General features: G+C 35.1%; 1 protein-coding gene across 1 annotated transcript in view; it reads right to left on the reverse strand.

Moving 5' to 3' along the window:
- BMP5 (bone morphogenetic protein 5) overlaps positions 1–25,708 on the reverse strand; it is a 170,501-nt gene that overhangs the window by 70,633 nt on the left and 74,160 nt on the right. The window lies entirely within an intron of this gene.

Consider the following 25,708-nt stretch of genomic DNA (forward strand, 5'->3'; position numbering starts at 1 on the left):
CCTACATCCCATTGTAGACTGTATCATAATTCTTTCTCAAATATACAAATAATCTCATGGTTATGGAGCATTGGGCAGCTACATGGTGCAGTGGATAGAGTGTGCAGTCTTGTGTCAGAAAGACCTGAGTTCAAATTTGACCTCGGATACTTAGTAGGTCTGTGACACCTCAGGAAAGTCATTTAATCCTGTTTTACTCAGTTTCCTTATCTGTAAAATGAGCTGCAGAAGGAAGTGACAAAGCATTCCAGTATCTTTGCTAAGAAAACCCCAAGTGGGGTCACAAGAAGTCAGACACAATGAAATGACTGAGCAAAAACAATATGTAGCATTGTTCTCGTTGTACTCTGAAACCCCACAATACTCTGGTTTTGTTGTAGGATGTTTTGGTTAATTCCAGTTGTGCAAACATTACTTAAATTCTATCCTGTGCATTCTTTACTAAAAAAATAGATAGGAGCCATAAAGTCCAGCAAATTAACAGCAAAGATAGGAGAAGGACCCTAATTTTTCACCCGAGGGTTGTGTTTTCTTCTTACTCAACTATACTAACTTTTTTTATGGCAACAATCACCTGTAAGACATTTCTTTTGCCAGCATTGGGGTAGGGGAAGTTGGTAAGTTCACATGAAGATCAAGAGGAAAGCAATGACTTCTGAATATAAACTGAGGGTTCTGATTGCCCTAGAAATCAATGGAGAGGTGAATAGGTATATAGTGCATTAGAAACTGCCTAGAGTAGGCAGACATGGAGAATCTTAGCCAATTTTTGAATCACTTTTCCATTGTAGGCAACCTAAGAATTATAGCTGATGCCACATAAATTACAAAAGAGAGAAGTAGAAAACAGCATGGGAAGAAGTATTTTATAGAAGGGCATAGCTGTCTGCTCTGGTATCAACCTGGAAATAAGAAGGCACTGAAAATATCTGTCCCCTTCCTTTTTGTTCTTTTTCATCTTTCAACTATGAAAATGTTTGTCTATATAAAAGAATTATAAATTATTTTGAAAGACATCAGGATGTTGACAAAAGTAATGACAAGATAATGGATTAGACTAGAGTTACAAAGCTATTTATATATTCACAGATATTGACAATATCCAGATTTTTGTTTTTGCTTTGACTATTCATATTTGCTATGGGAGAAAGGGGTAAATGGGAAGTGACAGATATGGAGAAAAAAAGCATGCCAACAAAACCTTTTAAAAATTTAAATAATTTGAACTAGCCCTTTTGAAAAATATATAGTGTTCTACTGCTATAAATCAACTAATAGCAAGAGGATAGAATTCTCTATTTAATATGTAAGGAGAATTGTATTTAACTGAAAATAATGCAATCAGTTGGATTGATGTACTTTTTAAACTTCTGATTTTTTCTTAACATAAAAAAATTCTGAACTTAACAAACACCAGATAAAACAAGTATTTCCATATACATGGTATAACAACATTGAATGTGACATCATGCATTTCTACTGTATACAGTTTGTTTTAATTTTAAATATGTATGTTTATATACATATATATAACTTTTAAACATGTAATTTCAAAGTTGTTCTATTTGTCTATGATTTTCTTCTTATTTCTCTTGTTTTTGATCTTTGAATTTTTTTTTAAAAGATGCCTCAGTAACCTTCTATTTTTCTTTTCTCTTTCCTTATTTCTTCCTATCTTTTACTACTCCATTCCTCTCCCCTCTCTCTTTTTCAGTTATCCCTCTTGGGGAAAAATGAAAACAAATGCCTTATAATCAATATGCACCATAATGCAAGACAAATTTCTACTTTAATGTTTCTGAAAATACATGTGTTGTCTTGCATCTTGAGTGAATTGTTTCCCTCAGAAACATTGATATTTAATATTAAATTGATAAAAATAAAAAAATAAATGCACTAACATCCCCGCCTCAAAAGGACTATGATACATTTTGCAACTTACAATTTTCTTTGACACTTCCAACTCTTTGTCTTTAGCTATCACCTCTATGCAGAAGACACTTCACCTCCAAAATTGAATTTCTAACTGCCCATCAGACATCTCCACTAGGATATCTTATTGACATCTCAAACTCAACAATCTTACCTGCAAAATCCAATTTCTCATCTTCTCTTTCTATCTATAGTCCAGTCACCTAGACTTGAAACCTCTGAGCATTTCCAAGCCCTGTGGATCCTCCCTCTGCATCCCCTGCATCATCTTATAAATCCCCTTCTTGTCTTTCAGACTGCCAGTGAATGAATTCATTTCATGGTATTTATCATTTGTATCAACAGTTAGGTGATTTTCCTACTTCTAGTTTTCTTGATCTATCCTTTACAATTCTTCCAGATTAATTTTCTAATTCACACACTTAAGAATGTTATTGCACTACTCAAAAATCTTCAGTTCTCTGCTTGACCCAATAAAGTTCACACTCCTTCAAAACCTGGCTTTAATATGATATTTCCAGAATTATTATATACTGCCTTATTCTACATAAATACTAGCTATGCTCCAGTTCAATTATATTAAAATTGTCCTTTCTATTCTTAGAATGCATTCTCTCCCTAACATTGCCTCTTAAAGATCCCACCCACTTTTCAAGTGTTCATACCTAAATATTTATTGTGTATAAAAATTATCTACTTATACATATATACACACTATATACATGCTATATGATATATAGTATAATATATACATACAATAGTAATATATATGTTGCACACATATATATGTATACATAAGTGTGTGTGTGTACACACACATATCCTGCATAAGAATTTATACAATAGTTATTCATTTGTTCATAAAGTAAACAAATATTTATTGAGGACTGACTAAATGCTTAGCACTGTGTGGGCCACAAAGACATTTCTAGATCCTTCGTACCCAATATGGTAAATAAGTAAGTATTTGTAAATAATAAAAATGCTAGGTATTCTGTGAAAATGCAAACTTTTGTGTTTAGAAGGTAGAGAGAGTTCTTCCCCCTGAGCATAGTTAGGGACAGGCTTGGGGAGGAATTTCCGTGTGAACTAGACTTTAAAGGAATCATACAGGTGGAAGTAAGGGACAAAAGGAGAGAAAGTAGCATGAGGAATGGCACAGAGATGAGACCCCATGGAAAATATTCAGGATAAAAATAAAATGGCTCAAACTAAGAGCAAATAGTCTCCTACATTTGTAGCATAAGCAGCGTGAAAGGATGGAAAAGCAAGACATACAGGTAGGTTAAGATCAAAACTAAGATCAAGCTAGAGTCTGGAGTTTATTCATTATATAGTGAATCATCAAAAGTTTTTGAGCAAGGGTTAAAGTGATATGCTCTACCATACCTGGTAACTTCATACAATATTTTCTTTTTTGGTCTTTTTTTTCTATTGTCTCCTCCAATTAGAATATAACTTCTTTGTGGACATCGATTGTCTTACCTTCTGCTTGTATTTATATGCCCAGTGCTTAGCACAGTACCTGGCACTTAATAAGTAAACACTTAAAAAGTGTTCATTGACTTGACTTGATATGATACTTGCTGAGTTCATTCCCTAGCACTGAGTTCTTCTATATATGCTGCTTTTTATAATCTGGTGACATTAATTCAATAGCAAACTTCTTAAGAGGACAGATGGGTAGCCCAATGGTTAGAATGCCAAGTCTGGAGTCAGGAAGACTCATCTTCCTCAATTCAAATCTGGCCTCAGACACTTACTAGCCTGGTGACCCTTAAACCTGTTTGCCTCAGTTTCTTCATCTATAAAATGACATGGAAAAGGAAACGGCAAACCACTCCAGTACTTCTGCCAATAAAACCCCAAATGGTGCCATGAAGAGTTGGACATGACTGAAATGACAGAGCAACAGCAAAACTTCTCAAGAAGACTTGTTTTACTCTACTTCAGTATCCCACAACATACTTATCATAGTGCTTGACCTACTCTTAGTGATAAATAATACTTAATGATTGAGGTATTGTTGAAAAGCTATATAACAATTAAAATTTGGCAAATTGATAAAGTCATCAAGTGTGTAAATTATAACACCCTTGTGTTATAAATATTTAAACCCTTCAGTATAAACTATGCCTAAAGGCCTCCAACAATTATAATACAGAACTCTATAGCACAACTATAAAAAGAGGCAACATGCCTAATATTGATAGGTGTTTTGCACGATTTCATAGGTATAATTGAAATCAAATTGTTTTCTCAGAGAGGGAGGGAATGGGAGAGAGGGAGAGAATTTGGAACTCAATTTTTTTAAATGAATTATAAAATTTTACATGTAATTGGGAAATATTTAATAAAATATATAGATTTAGATATAAATAAAAGAGTTAAAATTTTACAAGTAATTGGGAAATATTTAACTATACGTATGTACATACATACATACATACATATATATGTATATATATATATATTTTATATGTATGTATATATAAAGACAATAGATAAAACCAAGGAGTGACCAGACTCCCTGGAACTGCACTGATCCATCACAGACAGGTTTCACTTGTCTTTTCTTATTTTTCTCTCTACTCTCTATGAGGTCTCATTTGAAATTTAAATCTACATATCTCCTGAATTCTAGTCCCATGTCACTAACTTTTTTTCTAGATGTCTCCACATGGATTTCCCATTAGCATCTCAAATGCAATATGTCCCTGTCATCTTTCACCCTTAATCTGCCTCACCCATGCTCTTGACTCTTTTTTCTTCTTTACTCTTTTTCTACTTGTAGAAGTGGCCACAATTTCACAGTCACCCAGCTTTCTATGTCTTATTCATTGTCTCCACATCCTCCCATCTCCCCACTTCTTTCTATTCTCATAACTACCACCTTAGTTTAGACCCATCCTCATGTCTCCCTGAACTATAATAGACTGCTAATTGATCTCCCTGCTTCTAGTCTGTCTTTTCTACAAGGCATCCTCCACAGAGCTGCCAAAATGAGAGTCCTTAAGCATGTCTGAACATGTGATTTTTTCTCCTCTAGAAGATACTCCTAAAGAAGAACATTCTCTATTGCCTTTTAGGACAAGAAACACTATTCTCTCTGCCATTTACAACCAGTAACATCTATTTTCCAAACTAACTTCATTTTAATCACCTCCATTCCACCCAAACTGGACCAGCAACAGTTTCCAATCACATCTCCTTACAATAGGACTAGAATGTTCTCTGTGTCCCCCTTAACTTCTTTCCAGCTTAGGTCATATACTACATATATTTCCTGTGTGAAACCTTTCTTCTTCCCCCCACCTTTAGTATTTTACTCTCTCTCACCCCAATGAAGTTACACATATCTTTTTATGTGATTTTTTATATATTTATATGTGCATATGTTATCCTCTCCTCCTCCAGTGGAATGGAGGCAGCCTGAGGGCAGGAGGGGACTTTAGCTTTATTTTTTCTTGGTATTCATAGCACCTAGCCTAGAAACTAGAGAAATAGTAGTCCTCTATTGCATTAATGCTCATTGTTTTAATCAAGGGCCAATCAAGGTGTTAGAAGTAACACCAGCCCAAAAGCTACGTCCAGTTTTAATCTGGGTATAAGAAGGCTCAGAGGGAGAAACAAGCTGGCATTATTACCTGAGTTATTGGCAAAAAAAAAAAAGTATTGCCTCTCTGCTTCATGGATCAATTGTCCTTCCTTCCTGGTTATAGAGTTGTATTCAAAACTCTTACGATTCTATGATACTATGAGAGAAATTTCGCCTTATCCACTCCTCCCTATCTCCATACCAGTAGTTATATAGTTCAAATAGCAGCAGCCATGCTCACTGATGAATTGAATTTTGGCATTTGGCAGGGGGCATTGATATTTTTATGTCCTGGATAACTCTGGTGAAGCCTACAGAATCTTTCTCAGAATAATATTTTTAAATAGATGAAATGAAAGTTTTTAGTATTACAGAGGAAAATGATTACACTTAAATAGTAACCAAAATGTATTACAATTTTTTTGAAAGTTCACAGACCCTAGATTAAGAACCCCTGGATGAATGTGTATGTCTTACACATTAGAGCTGTAATCTTTTTTAGTCTCTCTTCATAACTATCCTTCTATTTCAGGGATTCTTAACCTGGGATCTATGGATGGATTTCAGAGGGTCAGTGACCTTACTGTATTCTATGAAATATTTTACTTTTTCAATTTGAACTTTACAAGGGAGAAGAGTTCCTTCTTCTTCACTTACTATCTAAGAAAAGTGCTGAAGGGGATTTGGATGGGTTAGGGAGGAGCATGTCAGCCCATTCCTCAAATACTATATGAATCATGACAATTTCTGTGTTCCGCTCAGTGGGTATTTTGAAGGCCTATCTCACCATCATTTCTGACTCCTGCAACAAAAAAGTTTTGGAGTCAAAGGGCCTCGATTCCAATTCTCCCTCTGACATTTACTAGTTATGTGTCCCTGGGCAAGTCATTTGACCTCTGTTTACCTTAGTTTCCTTATCTGTAAAATGGGTATAATAATACCACCTGTTTTCTAGGGTTATGAAGCTCAAAAGAGTTAATAACGGCAAGCACTTTAGCATAGTATCTATTACATAGGTAAGTGCTATATAAATATTAATTTGATTTTTGTTATTATTATTATTTAGCTTTCCTGAATTTGTTTCCTCTTCTGTAAAATGAGGGGTGGTGGTGGTACTACACAGCTTCTGAGCTACCTTCTAACTCCAGATCTATCATGCTAAGACTTCTACATTTACCGCAGAAAAACTGAATATTTCCTCATTCCTCCCCAGAGGGTGCTTGGAGGGCACCTTCCTATATATGAAACAAAACTGTATACTGATAGCATACAGCATTCCCTCAAACTAACAGGCACACTGTAACTTATCTTGCATTTAAATTCATTCTTAAAAATGGAGTACTTCAAACCATTTTAAAATTGGAGGAAATTTTCATTAACAACATTGGCAACATTTATGAATTAACAAATACCCTGGAATTTCATTACACTTTTCTTCTTGGGAGTCCATCTCTAAGCCTGTTTTGTGAGTGAAAGCACCTCATGACAAGGTACTTTTGTTACTTCATTAACTAAACCTGGTTGAATGGGATCCAAAGTTCATATCATATAGAAATCTACTCTATCACAAAAGTATTTTAGCAGAGTCCTAGGGTAATAAAATCTTCTTACTTGAATAGGAATATAATTCTCAAATATTTCTCATTAGTGTCTCTACTTATATTACATTAATATATCTTAGCTTACTGAGGAGAAAATAAATACTTTAGAGAGCCAAGACTTCAACTTCCCCTGTAGGGCTTAGTATTTTTTTTTTCTGGGTTCACTGTCACCTGTCTAATTTCAGTGGACGACATCACTTTAGGCTTCTGTCTAATTTCAGCAGATTACTATAGGCTCAGTCTGGCTGTCCTTAGGCCAAAAAAAGGAGTTTTAAGTGGAAATAAAAACTTCCATCTTCCAAAACTAGTTCAAGACATTGCAGCATCTCTTTTTCATCTTCCAAAAACAAGTTCAAGACATTGCACGAACTCTTTGTGTGATTAGAGACCAGATGTTATCTTGGAATGGAAATCCACTTTCAGCTTTTCTACTAAGGTTCTCTTCAGAAACCTTATCATGACACAGAGAAAAATGCCTACTTGTCCAAGTTTATGCCAAAGGAGTACAAATATGGCATGCACGAAAAAGTTAGAAAGTTTTTGAGCTTAGGTTTGTGAATGGATCATATGCTTGTTACTAGAGGACCAATTTAGTTAATTTCAAAAAGACTTTTTTCTATAAGGACAGGAGGGGAGAAGGGTGAAGGTAACATCTACCTAGAGAAAATGTCATATCCATTCTTTCTATGCTATGACTAAGTAAATCTCCATTTGCAAATATCATATTTTGTTCCATTTCTGAACCTATAGCCTATTATGTGGATATAGAGAGACATAGAATGAGAGAGATAAAAACATAGATACATGTATATATATATGATATATGCATATATATATAGCTACATATATAAGTATAGCTATTGGTATGGAGATAGATAACTAGCTAGCTAGCTTCAGTGCTTCTTAAACTGAGGGTGGCAACCTCATGGGTCAGATTATCTGCATGGAATAAGATAGAAATGTGCCCTCATCATCTGCAAGATATCCAAGATTTCTGTGGAGTTGCATTGATGGAACCTTTGTGTCAAGCTTCAGCAACTTAGTACCCTATGTGTCTTATACTGGATGTAAATAGGCAGAGCTTCAAAAACTAATGGAAAGATTATTAGAGCCCTAATTGATCAGGTGGAAGAGAGTAATTTCTGCAGGACTCTGACATATTCTTTTGGAAAGGCACTTTTACTGCAATTCACTTGCTTCATACAACCCCATGGATCTCAACTCACAGTTTAAGAAGCACTGAAGGGGTCATGAGTAGAAAAAGTTTAAGAAGCCCTGAGCTAGATGAAAGTAGTATCTACATCTATTGCCCAAATAACAGCGGAGCTACATTTTGAGTGGCTCATCGCTGGAAGGCTCACTACCAAATGGCCAATTATTTCAACCAGAGAAATTTAATGACTTTCCACTGATACATAGGGCTTGTAAGGAAATAGCCATGCTTGATGAAATTGTATTTTTCTCATGCATTACAGTGGATTTAACCAGCAATCTGATGATAACACTAGGAGAAGAAGGATCAATTTGTTTTTATTTTCTTTTGCACAAGGGGAGAATCACCACATTTGTAAAAATAAGAACATTTCAGAATTATGCTACATAATTCACTTCTAGAATATTTAGACTATAAAAAGTTGTATTTGTAATATTAAAAAAACAGAACTAAAGAAAGAATGCATAGTCTACCTTCCTCAGAACATTTTTCATTTACCCAGGGACATGCACACACATATAAGCACACATGCATATGTACCATATATCCTCTTCAGAATGATGAGATATTGTTTCTTTGCACAGAACTATGCCAGAAATATTCATAAAGATGTGACTGAGACAGCAGTCCTCCTTCAACTATATAGTACAGTGTTTAGGCAAAGCATTCTCTAATCCTGTGAGAATTTTCTTTTTGAGGGACCCATGATTTGGCAACTGAAAAACTCATGCTTAAGATCACTGATTCTCAGGTAGGCCCTATGGTGTAAAAGTAGTCAATGAGTAAGAATCAATGCATTTTTGCTAATGAAATAAAAAATTTTGTTATGGCATATTTGAAAACAACTAGTCGCCTAATACTTGCTACTTCTTTTTTTTTTAATTTTAAATTATTTTTGTTTGTTTTAAGTTTCCTACAATCACTTCTATATATCTTAAATTTTTCCCCTCCCTACCCCTTCTTACCTCCTCCCTCCCCACTCCCTCCCCAAGACAGTGTGCAATCTTATATAGGTTCTACACATACATTCCTATTAAATACATTTTCGCCTTAGTCATGTTGCATAGATGAATTAAATGAATGGGAGAAACCATAAAACAAAACAAAACAAAACATAACACAAGAGAAAATGGTCTGCTTCATTACACTTGTTATTTCTGATCTCCCCTATCAGGGATAACATTGTACTTTCAACCATTTAGATGTTTATGGCCTAATAGAAATATATTAATGACCACACAAGAAGAAAAAGTAAAACTCCCTCTAGGTATCTTGGACATGAACACAATCATAGTATTCAAGAGCCCCTGACCTACTGCTCAAGTACTGAATACATTAACAAGGTACCACAAGCTAATAAAGGGTATTCTCTGGAGTCTTAAATGCCAGAACTTTCTCTCACAAACAGTTTTAACTTGAAAGTGCTAGAAGTTGAGTTATTAACTGAGTAATCTTTTCTAATGTGCACTGGTAAATATTTATCCTAAAGGAAGAAGTATGTAATTATAAACATTCTATTCCGTAAGACTCACATGGAGTAAAATGCTAAGAATTCCTTTACTTGCTTGCTTTTAAAAATTATTCTTAATTTTAAAAGTTTTTCTTTTGAATTTAATGAAGTATTGCTAGTTGAAGTCAGTCTGACATGGTAAGAGAGATGTCGGACTGATTGAGAGGTATGCAGCCTGATTCCAAACAAACTCTGAACCCTTTTAAAAAATAATAAAACATATTTTACATGTTCAAAAAAATAAAATAAATAAAAAAGTCTTACTTTCCATTTGTCTCCAGAATAACCAAATGAGAGAGGCATCAGAACATTGAGGACAGAGGTCTTGCATTCAGTTGGACCTGTATTCAAGTCCATGTCTGACACGTATTGGTTGTATGACTCTAGTCAAATAATTTAATCTTTTAATTTCCTCAGATAATTCTCTATAAATTGCATATTAGTATTGGTAGAGGAAGTTCCTTATTGGGTGCTCTTGAGATTGATGAAATAACAATGTTGTCACTGTTCAGTCATTTCAGTTGTGTCTGATATTTCATGACCTGATTTGGGATTTTCTTGGCAAAGATACTGGGGTGGTTTTCCATTTCCTTCTCCAGTTTATTTTACAGTTGAGGAAACTGAGGCAAAGTGTCTGAGGCTGGATTTGAATTCAAGTTTTCCTGACTCCGGGTCCAGTACTCTGTCCACTTGTCCACCTACCTACTCTTCAAATCACAATGTAGGGGTCACCAGATTCAAAGAGTCATAAAGATATAAACTGGTGAAATAAGAGTCATAGATAGCACTCAATCGTAACTATGTCCTAAGTCAAATAGAAGAGTTACCCTGGTAAAGATTTAGATTTAACCAAGACACTTTCAGCTTGTATTGTGTGTGTCAGTGCTGCATAATCTCACAATTTTCCTAAGCTGAAAGCTCAGAAATCTTTTTTCTGGGAACAGAGGATGCCAAGACATCTAAAAGCATCAACAACGTAAGAAAGAAAAGTGTGGAAATCAAGCTAACAAGCACTTATGGATCATTTACTATGTACTAGGCAAGCACTTATGGATCATTTACTATGTACTAGGCACTGTACTAATTGCTGGAGATACAAAGAAAAGCAAAAATAGTCCTTTCTTTCAAGGTCCTCACAGTCTTATGGAGGGAGACAACATACAAACACTATGTGCATACAGAAGAAGGGAAGGGGAGAGGGAGAAAGCTAGAGGAAAATTTCCTAGAATATCATTAGACTTGTGCACGTCCCAATGGTTCGCTGCTGTGGAGGAACCAGAGGCAAATTTTGAGCCTGAAAGTATGATTTGTGAGAGAGAAAAGTTCATATTAGGATGAGAACACTGTTGTGCTGGGGTCAAGCACCTGGGGTTCAGCTGGTAAGAGGTGAAGCATTCTCAGGACAAAAAGGCATTTCTTTGGTTTTGAAGTACAGACCAGACTGGGAAGGTAGGAGGGTGTGCAAGAGCCATGGATGCCTTTTCCCAGGTGAGGAAGCATAATTGAGAATGGTGTTTTCAGCAGCCTCTAAATTTCTTGCCCTGAAACATAGCTCCAGCTGTCCTGTTCTACTTATGTCTGAATAACTTTCTGCAAGACCAAAGAACAAAGGAAGAAATGGGGGGGCGAGGGGGAAGCACAGACATTGTTCTATTTGCCTCAGATAATGGAACCTGATGCACAGGTCATTCTTCAAGATTCACCAAAAACAATCTCCTTCTTTATTTCACAGACAATACTGATTTTCCTTCAATTTGTATACGTGGTTGCTGTTCCACTTTTTATCAAGACCCTGTATCTATTTGTGACACTATAATAAACAAAAAGTTATAAATAGGGAAAAGAGAACCCATAAGAAACCAATCAACATCCAGTTACTGCTTTACCTAATAAAGCTGTCACAGTAGCTGAATATTTAAGAGAAAAAAAGAATCATGGGTTTCAGCAGATCTGCATGTGAACAAGAAGATTACCATTTAGCAAAATTCATCTAAGAAGTGAACGCTGCTAATGAAGTTGTGCAGGCTGACTTAAAAACCTCCAGCACCCCATAAAATGTTTAACTGGCAAGGAAAGATTTTCAAGAACCCTTGCTACACTTCACAGAGAAATCCCAGAAGTTGCCAGTGGCACTTAGTAGCCTGAAGACATATGGTACCGGTGCTAGAGTCCAAATAAAACTTCATCTTTTTAAACAAAATTCCCATAAACCCACATCCTTACTTCTTTTGCACCTGGAATGATTTTGCTTAAGCCCAGACTTTCAGACCTTAGAACATCCTTATCTATTCATCCATGAGGCCATCTTATTATCCTGTATAATTTTAAAAAATGATATTTTAAGAAAAAGACAGGGATTCTCTTCCTTGCTTCATAAAGAATATGTGAATAGGATAGTGGGGATGGTGGGAAAGATTATTGGTAAAGCAGAGAGAAAATTTTTAGGAAGGAAAAACAAACCAATATCATCAACAGAGAAAAAAAGAAAGAATTAAATAGTAGAGAAAAGGTCATTTTCTGGTTTCTTTAAAAGTAAAAGAGAAACCCTTGAAGCCAGAGGCTCCTCCCAAATCTATGCTCTGCTGCTCTTTATTCGTTATACATTGATCCAACTTGATCCTGGAATTTAGTGAGAACAGTATAACTACATTGTTGTGTTCTTCAATTTCCGAAAGAAATCCAGCATAATAGCCCTGCGGTGTCTCATGGGAGCAGGTAAGAGAGATGGAGATATACACACATCTGGAGAAACTCCCACTTAAAGGGATGGCTTTAAATCAGCATTGTCTCTGTTTGTAGAAGAAAGAACTGGTTTAGTATCATTTTCAGATCAAGAGGAAATTCCCCTTCATTTCCCGGACCATTGAGATACTCATTGTGGCCTGAAGGTAATTCAGACTCTTTTCCATTCAATGAATGTCTTTTTTTCACTGTGAATTCATTCTCATAATGCTGGAATTTTGATTTATTAGCAAAGATGTCTTCATCTTAGGCTTCTTAAAAGGCAGTGACTGACTTTGCTGTGAAACGCAACTCTAGCTCATTAAGAAGGGATATATATGGAATAATTGTGACAATATCACTTAAACCATGGAGGAAATCAAACTCCTGATAAGTTCTGTCACGTGAAATAAATTTTAAACCCTAAAATAAATGGAGGGCAAAGGTCTGTAGGCAATGAAGAAAATAGCCATCAGAAAGCACAAATATTTTACAAGGGAAGGTGATTTCAGAATTTATAACTGTATATTATCTTCAGTTGAGTGGAGGTGAGAGTGGTTAGAAAAAAGGCATGAATAACACGTCACCTGCCACTGATCTTTTCCATAAAGCAAATAATCATTATTGACTCTCTTTCTACCTTTCTTATGCTTTTCTTTATTTTAGCCTGACTGGACGTTCTACTTCCTCATTTTCATTGGACTTTTTGATACTCAGAGCATGTGTTCGACCTAATGTCTGAATCTGTTCACTCTAGGTATGTTTGAGTTTCTGACCATGGCCTTTGGACTGTGGTCACTTTTTTTTGATGTACAGATTATCTGAATTCAGTTGTTTACTAGAATCACGCCTAGATTTACCTACTCAGGCTTGTTGACTGATCTTGTCATAATAGAGGTGATTATGAAGCCTGCTAGTCTTGTCCTTCAGTGAAACAGCAGATGGAAAGGGGGAGCCCCTTGGGACACAGATGACCCAAAAATGTATTAAAATGAAGGCTACTGATCTAATCAGCATGAATAATTCAGTGACCTTAACAATCTTCAGCTTTCCCTAGGCTGCAGTGGGCAACAGATTAGGAGATGTCTATTGAAGATGGATGTAGGGAAGGGTTTTAGAAAGCAATACACTGTGATGGTGACAGCTAGGAGTATGGGAAGATCAAAAACTTTTATGTACTACATATATGTATATGCTTGTGTGCATGTGTATGTGTGTGTGTGTGGAGAGAAATGGAGACACAGACACATATATATCACATAAATATGGAGACAGAGAGACTGAAGAATTTAGCAAATCCATAAGCTAAACCCCTTAGGTGAAGTTATAGACAGTATAGAAATCTGTGCTATTAATCTAAGGCATCAAGGAAAGGTTATGTTCCACTCAGAATCTTCTTTCCAGGGAGGGAACAATTTTGTTTAAAAATATTTTAATCAATACATTATTAAGAACTAATTTTTAAAGCAACAAATGTTGTCTATCTGACAAAAAGTCAGTGGTTCAGAACACTTTGGTAACATACAGAGACACAAACACACGTGCATACACACACACACCTACTCACAAAAGACAGTATATTTTAGTAGTAACCTTTTATCCAAAATATGTGTCCTCTGTTTTAGGATTTAAATTTAATTCATTTTAACCAGTATTGAACTGCCCTCTTTGCAAAAATCACTAGAATAAGTGGCATAAGGAAAGGGGGGCTTACTTGGTAAAGGGCATTTCAGATAAGCCTCTAGATGTTCCTCTAAATCTAAATTTAAAAAATAATAAATGGAGGAATGATGCAATGAATTAGGAAAAGGGACTCTTAGATTTCTAAAATTAGGCTCAGATAAATAAAGAGAAATGCAAATGCAAAAACCAACCTTTAATGTGCCTCATATTAGAAACCTAGAGGTACTATTTCATGATTCAGACAGGCTTGATACTTTGAGCATATTGACATTTTACTTATTATTTATAGCTATTTTTTCTCAGATGAAAACCATAAGTTCAAAGCAATCTTATTACCCTTCAGTTTAGATTATTTCAGAGCATTTTTTCCTACCTTAGAGATACTTTTTCAGAAAAGCATCTTGTTACTTCCAAACTGTATGGCCTACTTATTTAAGTGCATGTGTCCCACAGAGCATATTAGCCCAGCGAGTGTTGACTACACACGTTATGATTTATTTCTGAATTCAGTTCAAAGTGCAAAAAGGATCAAATCTACAAGTTTGGTGACAGACCCTATGCTTTCCACAAGAAAATAAAAAGACTATAGAAGTTTCTTTTTTCTTTACTGGAAATTTCTTCATCTGCTTATTTAATTAAAGTGAAAAGTTGGGGTTTTTTAAAATTTATTTTTAAAATCAAGTCTTTTCTCCAACTTATGTCACTGTGAAGAAGACTCCCTTGACAAAATGACATAGGGAACTAGGCTAAAATTATGAATCTCATAGGCATGGAAGGACCGTTTTTTATACATATACAAATCCACATATATGTATGTATGTATAATATGCCTGCATATACCTACATATATACATATAGACTATATGTAGTATGTATGTATGTGTGTGTATTCACACACATATCAATGGAGAATTACTGAAGCATTCTCAGTAAGCACAAGGGTAAAGCAAGCATGTTCCCTTTCCTCTCTATTAGTTGATATACTTCTAGATAGGCAACATATAGCAAGAAGGAAAGATATATATATATATATAAAAGATATAAATATTGGCAAAGGAAAGAGAAAATGTCTCTGTTTGTAAAGATCTTTATAGTTTATGAAGAGAAGCCCATAAAATCAATGAAAATTCATCAATGCAATTAACAGCTTCAGCAAAGTAACAGAATTCAAAATAAATACACATAATAGCATTTGTCTGCATAACAAAAAAGCAGAGAACTTTTAAAAATCAAAATTATTTTAACTAATGACAAACTAATAAAATACCTGGGAATCAACCTATGAAGATACAATCAGAATCTACATTTATACAGCCATGAAATATTATTTTCAAAAGCTAAAGTTAAATAATTTAAGAGAAAATCATTATTCGTATTTGAGCTATGCCAGTATAATAAATATACAATGCTACCCAAAGTACTTTACAGATTTAGTTCCATAGCAAACAAATGGTCAAAGAGTTTAAATTAAAATAAAATTCATTTGGGGGAACAAAAAGTTTCAAGAGAAGTTTTTAAAAGGAGGAATGAAGGACCTAAAGAAACACTGGATTATTGAAACAATTTGAGATTCATTAATATATAGAAAGGTAGATCAATGGGACAGTTTAAATAAACAAGACCTAGAAGCAACTGAATAAAGTAGTTCAATGTTCAATAAATACAAGAACATACATACATATAACTTTAGGAAGAAAATGGAAAATTATAAAGCTATTTGAGAGAAACTAGATTTAGTTCAGAATTTTACATTAAATTAAATTTTAACTTGGATATATGATCAAAAACAAATTAAAAAATCATCCTATGAACTTTTAGAAGAGATTAGGTGGTTCATTTCATATATCTAACCAAAAAGAGATGACTATAAAAGAAAACAATGGATAATTTAGGCCACATAAAATTTACAAAGCTTTGGCTGCAACAAAATCATTTCAGTTAGAGAGATAATCTGTCGAGTGAGCATTTTTTGCATATTGTAGTTCTTGATAAAATTATATCTATGTATATGTATATATGTGTATATGTAATATATACATATTTTATGTATACATATATTTATACATATTTTGACTGAGTAATTTATTCAATCATATATCCATTTGATATATTTATCAGATGACAACACATCTGGATCATTTCAATAAATTAGAGGTGTGAGCTAGATTCAGCAGGAAGTTTATTAGAATTGGTTGAGGGACTTGCCCTGCCTTTGGTGGCTTTGTAATAAAAAAAATGGAACATTAGTTTGAAATCATGGAATCAAGCTTGTGATGATCAAAGAGACTTGCAAAGCTGCTAAGAAAGAATCATTTGGTGAGGGAAGAAAAACCATTGCCTCAGCCATGGTATCAGTTCACTACACTCTCCTCTTTGACTAGATGATCATCTCATAAACTTTGGAGGATTAGAGGATTTGGACTTTTTCATTAGTGTTCTTGTTGTCAAAGGAATGGCAACTGATACAATATCTGTGTTGGGATCCAAGAATGGACTGGATATTTTGAGGAAAGGTACCTTTAAGGATATACGAGAAGTTTAGCAGAAGTATACTCTACCTATGGGGTGTATTCTAATTAACCACAAAGAAAACCAACCAACAAACAGGACTTCTAGCAGCTAAGAGCTTGAAGACATCCTTCTGCCATTTATCTCTCTAAGTTTGAGCCTACTTTCTCTTGGATTCTGAATATAGTGGGAAAAGAATATGTCAAAGTTAGATTTTTTTTGTTGTTTGAAGTGGGGGAGAGAGTGGCTTTTTCTCCATTTCTATGCCATCATAGCAAATATCTTTTAAAAATCCAGCTGACTAATTGATATCAACAAGTAATCATGGAATGGGGAGCTTATTGATGGAAGCTCATGAGCCGCAGATTTAGAAAGTGTCTTCCCTCCCTGGGTCCAACCCTTCAGAACTAAGTCTGGATCCCTAAGGGGAAAAATGTTATAGCCACTATCTGAGGACTCGATGCAACTGAAAGTAAGGCTTGGGAAGAATAGTTCTAAGAATGTGCTAGTTATAAAGAACTCACACAAATATGTAAGATCAAGAACCAATTCCGAATAGATCAGAGGTCAAGGGAATAAACAGTTTCATAAAGAATTGCAAATTATCAACAGCCAAACAAATACTCAATCCTGTTAGTAACAATAATGGAAATACAAATTAAAACAATACTCAAGTTTCTCCTCACATCTATCACATAGGCAAAGAGGATAAAAGCTTTAAACAGTCAGTGTTAAATGGTTAACTAAGAGATAAAAACAATAATGCACTGCTAGTAGGCTTTTGACTGTGTCCAACCTGGCTGTTAAATGGTTTGACATCATCTGTGAAAAGCATGTATTCATGCTTTTGATTTAGTGATCTACCTACTGGATGTGGAAGTCAAAGACATAAGAAAAGATACCATCTATATTAGAGTATACCTAGCAATGTTTCTGTGTATGGGCGTGCCAGCGTATGTGTATATACATGCGTGGTGTCATACCAAGATCTGGAAACAAAGTAGTTAACCATGGATTGGACAATGACTAAACAAACTGTGGTATGTGGATGTAATGGAAGATGATATTTCATGAAAGAAACAAAGGATGTGAGGAAGACAGAGAAGCATGGGAGAATCTGTGTGACCTTATGATTCAGAGTGAAGTAAGCAGAACCAGTAGTAAAGTATAAGCAATAACTACACTAATGTAAACAGAAGCAAAAATAAAATGCAGTAAAACTTTGATTAATTGCAATGACCAATCTTGGATCCCGAGAACAGATTATAATCATTTCTCTCTTTTCAAAAGAATGGAGGCACTGGATGTGGACTACTACATCTGCTGTCAGAGGTTATTGCTATGTTGGTTGGTTTTGGTTAAGAGGTTTTCTTTTCCCCTATTTTTTTTTCCATTTTGCATTGGAAGGATCGTGGTGAGGAGGTAAGGGTTCACTGAGAAATATGAACAAAAAGGATAATAAGATTTCATTAAAAAGCTGGGTTTCCTTATAAATATCCCAATTTTATAACGACGTTTGAAGTAAAATCATAGTGAAAATTGCTCCACAATAATTTCCTTTATGGTGTGCTAGGATCTTTTGTTTTTTCAGTCTTGTCCCTCCCCAGGACAATTCTTTTCAAGGTCAGAACAGATCATTATTCTAAATTCCTTAAGGTAATAATCAGTCCTAAAGAAAATGGAATGTATAGTTCTCTATCTTTGTCTATCTATCATCTATCTATCTATCTATCTATCTGTCTATCTATCTATCTATCTATCTATCTATCTATCTATCTATCTATCTATCTATATCTGTTTAAAACTTAGCAAAATCAAAGTTCAGTATGGAATATGCAGTGTTAATTATTAAATAAGAATCCAATAAATTTCTATTTACTAATTGTATCTGAAGTGGAAATTGAATCAAAACTGAGCAGCGCTTCCATAATAAAGTTCAGAATTTAAAAGCAAATATGATGTTGCAGCAAGAAAATGGAACCAAGAGTAAGGAGGCCTGGATTCAAATCTCAGGTACTTAATTAGATTAATTAATTAGCTTAATTTTTCATTTTTTAAATGAGAATAAAATTACTTGCTTGACTGATATCACAGGACTACTGTGAGGGAACTATTCTGTAAACCTTAAAGTGTTACCTACATTTGTTATGAATACACAGTTTAAAAATAAATTTCATTATTTGTATAAGATTTCAGTTATTCCTAGCATAACATAAATTAAAGTAAGACTTTCAAAAGTTGTTCTCAATCATAGAGGAGACAGGTAAAAGTAAAAGTGATTAAAGAGCAAATGAACACATTTCTGCCTAAGATCATAGTTTGGAATTGGAAAGGACCTGAGAGGCCATGTGGTTTGATACTCTTATTTTACAAATTAAGAAATTAAGACCCAAGGTCTCAGATACTGAAACACAGAGAACCATTATCCTCTGACTCCAAATTCAAGGCATTTTTCCAAGTCCTGGCTAAGCTACTTCCTACCTATGTAATCTATAAGTCATTTACCTCTTTGGGTCTTAGTTTCTTCATCTGTAAAATGTTAGAGTTGGACTAAATGGCCTCTAATGTCCTTTCCAGCTCTAATTCTATGATTCGTTGACCTTGTATGTTGGGAATGAAAGAGAAGAATAAAGATAAGAACTGAGAGGAGGATAGCAGTAAGAAGGAGAAAAAAAAAGATGCAATGCCCATAGTAAAGGAATTTAAAAGGAAGAGAAAAGAATATGTAGAGGGAGGGTAAAATTGTTAAAAATGTTATCTGTTAATTTCTTTGGAAGTGCTATTGACAATTTTAACTCTTCAAGAATATAAATATTACGTAGAGGGGAAACTTATAGCACCTTGTGAAGAGTGGACAGAAGGGAGCAGTCACATATCAGTATCATACATAGGCTTGCTTAACTTCCTCAGCTATATTAATTCACCTGAGAGATGGGACTTCAAGATGTCACTATAACCAAATTATTTTGAAATGCTACTGTGAAAGGCTATAAGAAGATTGTTAGCCCACAAAGTTTTAAGGTACTTTAGTGAAGGTGGGAAGAATCATTTCACTGAAAAGAAACATGCGAAGATTAAGCAATAATGTATCTTAATCATTTGCTTTCCTTTTTAATTTTCAAATCAAATTCACTGTAAAAACCTTTTTAATCACTAGATTTATACTGAAGGGAATAAATGTTCTATTGAATTCTAATTCATTATTTATTAAGTTAATATCAATATTAACTTGATGTAATTAATATTAATTTTAGTTAATTTGATTAATTAATTTTATTACTATCTCAATATTCTCCAAATGAATGTTACCAATATAGCTAAATGAAATAATGGTTGCTGACATTTTTCTGATAAAAAATTTATGAAATAACAAGTAAGTAATGCCTTGCCAAGGTGGTTGAATCAAAGGGGAAAAGTGTAGAGAGATGACAAATACGTAAACAGATCTATGATAGAATATAAATATATATATATTTACGTAAATATATATATATGTATATCAACTTTCTTTACCTCTACTTTAAATGAAAATGTTCATCCTAATTGGGAAATTCACTTGCCCTTTTTTAAAAAATATGTTTCATTGATTTTTTTTCCATTATTTTATATTACCTTTTCCTCCCAAAACATGTATCTCCTCTTCCCTACTCAGGGAGCCATTCTCTGTAACAAAGAATAAAAAGTCTTTTTTTCCCCAAGAGTATAGGTAAAACTGGGAACTCAGTCAATTCTTCTTCCAGTCTTTCATCAAGAGATGCAGCCCAACTCTGATCAATTCAAGTTGTCCAAGACAATTCCAAAGGACTCATGATGAAAAAATGCTATCTACCTCCAGAGAGAGAACTGATGACCTCTGAGTGCGAACTGAAGCATAATTTTTTCACTTATTTTCTTGTTTTTTAAAAAATATGGCTAATATGGAAATGCATTTTGTATTTTTTCACATGTGAAATTGATACTATAATAGTTGCCTTCTCACCAGTGGGTGGGGGAGGGTGTGGTTGGAAAGAGAGAATTTTTAATTCAAAAAAAGAACATTAAAATAAATAAACGATAAATTTTTGGGAAAGGAGGAAAGATATGTGAAAATAAAGCATTTTTATGTTAAAATAAAGAAATAAAAGGAGATGCAGTCCAGACAAAAGCAGTCTCAAGTGGAAAATAAAGGATTGAGGGGGAAATTCCATGCAGAGAAAAGTACCCTGGATTTGGGAGAGATGATGTGACTTCTAATTATTGTTCTTATATATATATGTGTGTGTGTGTGTGTGTGTGTGTGTGTGTGTGTGTGTGTGTGTGTATACGTACACTATTTGTGTGATCATGAGCAAGGAGCTTCACTTGGTAAATTCTCATCTATAAAATGAGGCACGTTTGTACAATCTGACATTTAAGATATCTTTCAAGCCTATGTTTTATAACTCTATCTTATCACTTTTTATTGGGGAGGCTAATGTGGGAATTACAGAGAGATAGGAAACACCATTCCTTTACTCTGGAAAACGATTATCTATGTAGCATTCTACATGAAAAAGTAGTTCATGATGAGGGCCAAATGAATGATAAATTGTAAGAATTATAGGAATTCAGAAGGATAAGAGACACCTAGTGAGCTTCATGGAAGGAAGGAAGGAAGGAAGGAAGGAAGGAAGGAAGGAAGGAAGGAAGGAAGGAAGGAAGGAAGGAAGGAAGGGAGGGAGGGAGGGAGGGAGGAAAAGCATTTATTAAGCTTTTACTGTGTGCCAGGCACTACGGATACAGATAGAAAAAGTGAGACAGATACAATCCTTGAAATCAAGGAGATTACAGTCTGAACATGAGGAATCTTATTACCAACTCCAGGAAGAACAGTGTGACTGGAGATTGATGACTCCCTTCTGGTAGAAGTGGAGGTAAAACTACATAGAACTTTCCTGTCTAAATATTGGGCATCTTCTACAAGAGAGAAAGCATGGTATATGGAAGAGAAGGCTATTCTTAAAGCCTGGGCCATCTGCAGTCATCCTGATGAATATCTGGTCACTGGATCCAGATGGCTCAGGAGGAGAAAATGAGGCTAGTGACCTGCACAACCCTCCCTTCCTTACTCAAAACAAAGTCAAGTGCAAGTCATGTCATCATTTCTCTGATGGCATGGTCTTCATGGAAAACAAAGGATAAACACAACAACAACAACAACTCAAAGTCAGAAAGAAATGGGTTCAAGCACTGTCAATGACAAACAGTAATACTATGTGATTGTAAGACCCTTACCTTCTTTGTGCCTCCAGACAATTCTCAGACTATAACTTCTTTACAAGTTATAAGCTGCATTGACAGAGGAAGTTTCTCTACTTATAATCACTGATCAGACCCCCCCAAAATTCTTGAACACCCTCTACTATGTATATGGTTCTCAGAAATTCAACTTACATTTATTAATGTTACTATGTGCCCGACATTGTAGTAAGCTCTGGGAATACAAGGAAAAGGTGGTGAAGAAATAATCCCTGCTCTCAGGGAGCTCCCAAATTTGATGGGAAAAACAGAATGAAAACATCTACGTACAAATAAAATACATACAGGATAAATTGGAGATAATAAACAAAGTGGAGGTACTAGCATTAAGCAGGATTGTGAAAGGCATATCTTAGAAGGTTGGATTTTAGTAGGGACTTGAAGGAAGCCAGGGAATCCATGAAGTATTAATGAGGAGAGAGAACATTCAAGACAATGGGGAACAGCCCATGGAAATGCCCAGATCTAAGTGATGGAGTGTCTTGTTTGAGAAATAGCAAAGAGGTCACTATCCCTGAATGAAAGAATACATGAAGGTGAATAAGGCATAAGAAGATTAGAAAGGTAGGAGGGGACCCGGTTTTACAGACATGGAGTTTGGTGTACACATCTGTGATCCTTGCTACTGGGGACGCTGAAGCTGATGAGTTTGTTGACCTTAGGAGTTCTGAACAGAAGCAGCGCAGCATGGTGGCACAGTAGATAGAGCACCAGGCCTACAGTTGGGAAGATTCACCTTCTGGGTTCAACTCTGGCCTTAGACATACACTAGTTATATGATCCTGGGCAATCATTTAACCCTGTTTGCCTCAGTTTCCTTGTCAGTAAAATGAACTGGAGAAGGAAATGGCAAACCACTGTAGTATATTTGTCAAAAAACCCTAAATGGGGTCACAAAGAGTCAGATATGACTGAAAAATGATTGAAACAAAAGGCTTGAAGTTGACCAGGTGTCCAGATTAAATTCAGTACCAATCACTAAGTAAAGAAGACCCCAGGAGTGGGGGAGGGGGACAACTAATTGTCAAAGGAAGGATAAACCAGATTAAAAATGGATCTGTTTAAAGCTCCTGCATTGGGATCAGAATTGTCATTGGCCATTGTGTTTCCAGCCTGGCAAGTTTGGGAAACCCAATCTCAAAAAAATGTAGACAACTATATGTAAATTAAGAGAGATGAAGGTGGAATCCAGGTATGTATTTGAATGAGGATAAAAAGAAAGGAAGACTGGTATGATAGTTTCTTATAGACCAAATGGCCAACCAGGTGATATAGAAAATGCTTTTATGATACAGGTCACAAAATTGGTCCAGAGGCAATATATAGTAGCAACTCTTATAGCTTATGATAGTTTATATTAGGAGCAAGTAAATATAAATTTTTCTGTGGGTGTAGTTGCAGAACTTATAAACAGTGATGAAATTGTTTTCCCCATCACCCATAAAATAGTGTTTTAATCGATCACTTCCAATACTAATGATTTTGGAATGAAATTATAAAAATCTCATGTGTGTGTGTGTGTTTATGTGTGTGTATACGTATACATATATACGTGTATATATATATATATATGTATATATATATATATATATATATTAGTAGACCTCTGATTTCATTAAAATAGAGAGTGCCTATTGAGAAACTCCTTATGCTTTTGCAAATCAGCACTTTATATTCTGAAAGAGCTGCCAGTACCAGTAAGAGGTTTAGTGACTTGCCCAGAGTGATATAAACAATATGTGTCAAAGAAGGAATTTTTAGCTCAGGTTTTCCTGGCTCTGAGGAAGGCTCTCTATTCACCACCCCACAATGACAGTTATATTATGCTTTTATCACAGGATGAGATCATTGCCCATGTTCTAAGCTTTCTACAGTAGAACAAAATAATAGAAAATGCACACTAAGGCTCACATGTAAGTAGAATGGGCAGTTGATTCTACGGTGTGATTTTAGGGACCTTGAAAGGACCCAAAGATGAAAAACATCTTTCCATCACCTATTTGCCAAACTGTTGAATTTCATCATTAAATAAATTTTACTTTGTGTTAAGGCATATCTTCTCTGTAATGTTTAATAATTCAAGTAACTAGAGTGTTTTGGGTAGCTGGGTGGTACAGTAAATAGAGTGACAGCCCTAGAGTCAGGAGGACTAGAATTCAAATTTGGCCTCAGACATTTACTAGGTGTGACCCTGGGCAAGTCATTTAATCCTGTTTGCCTCAGTTTTCTCATCTGTAAAATGAGCCAGAGAACGAAATGGCAAACCACTCAATTATTTTTGCCAAGAAAACCCCAAATGGGGTCATGAAGAGTAGGACAGAACTAAAGAAGAGTGATAGCTCTAGTTACCCTGCCCCATTCATTAACCCTTAAATGCCTCCACCCTTACCATGTAAATGCTGAGGTATTTGGAGATCTAAATGCAATCTTCAGCCCTTGGCAAAAAGCATGCATCTCTTTCCATACAATGTATGGATGGAGAGAGTATCAGAAAACATCAAGTACACAAATACATAGATTTGGAAGGGAAAGAGAAAAAGCTATAAACATTCATTTATTTTTATTTATTTATCATATTATATTTATTATATTTATTCTTATCCTAGCTCCTTAGGGCTTCATGAAGCAAAGATAATCTCTAGCATTTTCCTCTTTCTGCGGTGCAGTGGATAGAACACTGGCTGAGTTCAAATTCAGCCTCAGGCACTGTGTGAACCCAGGCAAACCACTTCTGTTTGCCTTAGGTTCTTCATCTGTAAAATGAACAAAATAATAGCACTTACCTCACAGGGTTGTTATGAAGATCAAGTGAGATAATATTTATTTAAAGCTTGGCACAGTAACAGGCACAGAGTAAGTGCTGCATTAATGTTAGCTATTATTTTTATTGTCATTTTTCTTAATTCTGCTGATCATGGTCTGGCAACTTGCTTCTGTTTCAGTGAAACAGATCATTATTGAATAACATTTGGTGCCCCATAATCACAATGCTCATAGAACTGTGTGTGACCTATACAGTTTCTCATTCACATTGCTGTAATAGTACCTTGTTATTACTGGGATGTTTAAGTTGATGTCATTCCCTTGGAACCTACCTATTTGGGTTTGGGGTACATGGAGACATATAGTGTCTGTGCACATGAAGAATAAGGAACCAGTTAGTTGGTGTCTGTGTGTAGTTAGAAAGGATCCTAGGGACTGGTCTGATCCAGTTAGACTATGACAGCCAGCTACCACTGCTGAAGCTTGACTCCATTCTGGGCCAGGGGGCCATCATGTGATGGAGCCCTCTACAAACATTGGATCTGGCATTACAGGACCTAACTGTAAATCTGATTTCTGTTACTCACCACTTGGGGACTTTGGGTAAGTCACTTAATCTCAGTGGTTTCAGTTTCCTCACCTATGCAATAAGAAGGTTGAATTGAATAACCTCTAATGTGACTATCCTAAGATCTATGATTCTATGATACTATAAATGCTCTCACATAAATGTCTCTTGGAAGAACGACTGGAACTGTTACAAGTAATTATTACTTTAGTCTAAATATGTTTAACATATTTCCTCATGAAATCTGGCATTGAAGAAATGTGAATTTTACTGGAGGAAGAGGGATGTAGGGATAATTTCACATCCTGGGACCCTAGCCATCGACAGCACTGAT

This window comes from Notamacropus eugenii, chromosome 2, assembly GCF_028372415.1.
Source record: "Notamacropus eugenii isolate mMacEug1 chromosome 2, mMacEug1.pri_v2, whole genome shotgun sequence".
Lineage (NCBI taxonomy): Eukaryota > Metazoa > Chordata > Mammalia > Diprotodontia > Macropodidae > Notamacropus > Notamacropus eugenii.